The sequence below is a fragment of the Otolemur garnettii genome, unplaced genomic scaffold, assembly GCF_000181295.1.
Source record: "Otolemur garnettii isolate 467f Iridium unplaced genomic scaffold, OtoGar3 scaffold00098, whole genome shotgun sequence".
Lineage (NCBI taxonomy): Eukaryota > Metazoa > Chordata > Mammalia > Primates > Galagidae > Otolemur > Otolemur garnettii.
This window is the reverse complement of record NW_003852493.1, coordinates 6063434-6068061: the sequence shown is the minus strand read 5'-3', so window position 1 is coordinate 6068061 and position 4628 is coordinate 6063434.

Sequence of the window (4628 nt, the reverse complement as noted above, 5' to 3'; positions counted from 1 at the left end):
AAGCAGGGATTCCACTAGAGGAAACTGGAGTGGTTAAACAGTTTCACGCTACACCCCAATGATTCACTATACCTCAATAATCATAGTTTCTTCATTTCTCTTAACAATACAACAAAAAGCAAAAGAAAAAAATATTGGTTCAGCGTTTTCACGATGCACTATTCACTTCATACTAGACAAAGACTGTCTTCAATAACTGCCCTTCAGAATCTTTCTTCCCTTCTGGCTTTTCTATCCTACCCTGCAAAAAAATCTGTGCCCTCCTGCTACTCTCCTTGCAATTAACTAAAGCCAAACTTATGTACCATCAAGGACGCTAAAAATAAGTATCTATATTTTCTTCTAATATTTTGCCTACTGTGACCTACTTTTAGTTCAATTTCAAAAGCAAAGGCGCTGAGGTGTGTCCTAAATAAACAAGCCCACGAACTCTGGTTTAGCTTTGGCTATACAGTTTTTGCACCATAAACCAGAGATTTGTTTTCTACAGCCAGCAAAAAATTAAGATTACTCATGTTAATATGTTGATGTCTAAAGTCTGAAATTCCACTTGCTTTATCAAAACACGAGGACTGTTTCTTTGAGGACGGTTTCCCATGGTTAATCCTGATACTAAAGTGTTCTAGTTAGTGTCACCTCTGCTGTGCCGGAGTCACATGTATCACTTCCAACTCACCCACGCATCTGAAAGCACATTTCTCATCCATTATAAAGTCAAGAGCTGGGAAGCTTCCTTCCAAACAGAGCATTGTATCAGCTGATGTTATTTTAATTTCTTTTAATGAGGAACCTGTGAATGCATTTAAAAATCGGAGTCAATAGGTAGGCTGTCACCTAAAAAAAGAAAGAAATCAAGTTATGGCTTGAAAGTTGTCCTGACATTAGGCAATTGTTATCATAATCTAAATACTTCAGCCTAGATAACAAGATATATATGTGTGCTTTAAAAGTTAGTTTTAATATTCACCCCAGGAGTTGTTAATTAACACTTGAAGTAGTCTAATGGGGAATACTCACTCCAGGGAGCAGTTTGTTAGCATTTAAGGGCCCTAATCAGGATTTGGGACTTGGACTCTATGGTTACTATAGCTTCTTCAACTATTCCTTTCTGAATTAACAATAAAGAATTTATTATTTGCATAAGAGATGTTAGACATACCTTTTGATGGGTATAATACATGTTTTTTGAGGTATGTGTACTACACAATCACCTCACCCTTCAATGAATGGAGTGTAAGTTTTGAGTGAGCACAGAATGGTATTTGTTTAGTCTTGTGCCTGCTACTTACTGCAGTATCCAGTCATCTGATCCACTGGATCAGACAGTGTGGCGTCTGGTTCAGCTGGATATTTCACATAAGTTTCTGGCTGCAGAGCCTGGAGCTCGCAGAGCTTACAAGGAGGACTTGTCTGACTGGTGGGTTTGTTTGCTGGTAGGACTGAGACTAACATTCATGAACCTCACCCCCGGGTGGCCATGTGGAGGGCCAGATAGGAGGCCGGGATCTAATGACGCCACCAAGATACTGACTGTTATGTATCCCCAGATCGACTTGAGCCAGTTAACAACATTTGGTCCACAAATAGTTACCATGAGATGTATTTAATTGGGGGGGAGGGAAAGAGGGTCAAATAGAAACAATCTGCATACCTTGACAAAGATTCGAGGAATATCATAGAGAGAAATGTGATTTTGTCTAATAATAATAAGATAAAAATTATATGGGGTCAACTATGTAGTAAGAACTGTTGTTCTAAGCCACAACTCTACAGATTGTTACTATTATCATACTACTATCCCCAGTTTACTGATGAAGAAACTGAGGTGCAAAAGGTCATGTGTCCTACATCATAGAGATCAGGTAAGTGGGGAAGCAATGATCTGAATTCAGGCAGTCTGGTTCTGGAACCCAGGCCTGTATCTGCTCTAGATATAATAGGTTCCTTTCTGAAAAATAACAATTGGTGTGTGGCTAGGGGTTTATAGGGTTAAAGGAAACTGGACTTGCTGTAAGAGCCTGGGGGGAAAACTAAGGAACTATGAGGTTTTCCTTGGCTTCAGAAAAGGTCCTTACCAATAAGAGATTTTTTTTTCTGTCAAGCATCATTTAGGCAGCAGGCTTTTGTGATGAATTAAAAATAAAGACCTGTCACTTGGTTGATGATGTGTATAACAGTTTTCCTAGACATAACTAAGCTGCTGAGTTTTAGGAGGCTTTAATGGAAAAGGCAGACAACTTGCCTCTCTCTTTTTCATATTCACTTCTTTTTATATCCCTCTATTATATGCTGTACTAGAACAACCATTCAGACATGTGAAGTGACTGATGTAAGTCCCAGCAAAGCATTCATGTTTAATCTCTGTTCCTGCCAGCCCCTCAGTAAGGGCAGGAGTTGGGATAATCTGATTACTAGCACTTTTATTTGATGAACTCTTCATTTGTAGCTGTAAATCTGATCTTGCATCTTTCTTTTGCAAGTTCCTCTTGGGTCATAGTTCCTAGCGGGGACATAAACCACCAGCCCACAACCATCAACAACATGATGGATGTTTTTGCCCATTTACTCTCTTTAGTTCCTTCAACAGAATTTTGGATGTGTGCAGGTCCACTCAGGGCTGCTTCCCATGTCCCTGTCACTGAGGCAATCTGGTGCACATCACCGCTGTCCTGCTTTCTCAACCCTGCTTTATGTATACGCTGGATCTCAGTGAGTGACTCACTCAATTGCATCATGCAAAGTGATAGGAAATGGATCTGGAGAATAGCAGACCAATATAACTTTGGGGGCTGCCGATCTCAAAACTTTTGGAGGTTCTAAGATTTTTATTGTTCCTGTAACGATTAGTTATTTAGCAAGTTGCCAATTCTTTTTTTTTTTTTTGAGACAGAGTCTCACTCTGGTACCCTGAGTGGAGTGCCATGGTCTCATAGCTCCCAGCAACCTCAAACTCTTGAGCTCAACTAATCATCTTGCCTCAGTTTTTCCATTTTTAGTAGAGACAGGGTCTCCTTGCTTTGGCTGGTCTCAAACTCTTGAGCTCAAGCAATCCACCCACCTTGGCCTCCCAGAGGCCTCCCATGAACCTTCATGCCTGGCCAAGTTGACAGTTTTTTTTTTTGAGACAGAGTCTCACTATGTCACCTTTGGTAGAGTGCTATGGTGTCATAGTACACAGCAACCCCAAACTCTTGGGTTTGAACAATTCTCCTGCCTCAGTCGCCCAAGTAGCTGGGACTACAGGCCCTGGCCACAATGCCCAGCTATTTCTATATTGTAGTTGTTACTGTTTGGCAGGCGTAAGCCAGGTTGGAACCTGCCAGCCCTGGTGTATGTGGCTGGGGCCCTAGCCTCTGAGTTACAGGCTCCCAGCCAAGTTGTCAGTTCTTTTTTTTTTTTTTTTTTGAGACAGAGCCTCAAGCTATCCCCCTGGGTAGAGTGCCATGGCTTCACTGCTGACAGCAACCCCCAACTCCTGGGCTCAAGCGAGTCTCCTGCCTCAGCCTCCCAAGTAGCTGGGACCACAGGTGCCCGCCACAACGCCCAGCTATTTTTTTGGTTGCAGCCATTATTGTTGTTTGGCGGGTCCGGACTGGATTCGAACCCACCACCTTAGGTGTATGTGGCTGGTGCCTTAGCCGCTTGAGCCACAGGCGCCGAGCCAAGTTGTCAGTTCTTAACAAAATTGCCTGATGTAAAAATATAATTAATTAATGTATTCATCAAATTTGAATTGAGTATTAGGAATTGAGCCCAATTGTGGAAATCCAAGAAGAATAAATCATGAGCCCTGTTGATTTGTTGGGGGCTGTCTGAGTTGCAGGTGATAGTAACCCAACTTACAAGAGCTGGGACAAAAAAGGAAATGTAGTGACTCATGCACCTCAAAGCCTGGGTGTAAATTTCAGGCATAACTGGATCAAGGGCCTCAAATTATTTCATTAGGGCTCCTTTTTCTCTTTTCTTCTCTGCTCATCTTTGCCTTTATGTGCTGGCCTCATTTTCTCTTACTAAAGATAGCTTCCTCCACTAAACATGAACAAAATGACTATAGGAAGCTCCAGTTAGATTATTCTTAGAGCTCAAAATAGTAGAAAAATAGAAACTGTCTGTCTCCAAGAAATCATTTATCAAAAACCCAGGAAGATTCTGATTGCTCCTATTTGATCACATGCCCATTTGACCACTCCAGATGGGAGAATTGGTCAGGCTTAGATTACCTACTTCCCCCTCAGATGAGGAGAATTTAACCCCAATTGTACAATGTGAAATGTGTTTTCCATGCAGCAAAGGGGCAAAGGATGGACAAAAAGGACTGATATTCCAGCCTCCAACGTAGCCTCAAAGGATTCACCTCTTGATACAATCATATGTTGCTTAACAATGAGGATAGGTTTTGAAAAATGTATCCATAGTTGATTTTGTTTTTGTGCAAACATCCTTACTCACAAAAACCTAGATGAGATAGCCTTTTTCATACCTGGCTATAAGGCATAGCCTGTTGCTCCTAGGCTACAAAGCTGTATAGCATGTGACCATGCTAAATACAGTATGTAGGTACTTATAACACAATGATACGTATTTGTGCATCAAACATATCTAAACATAGAACAGATATAGTCAAAATA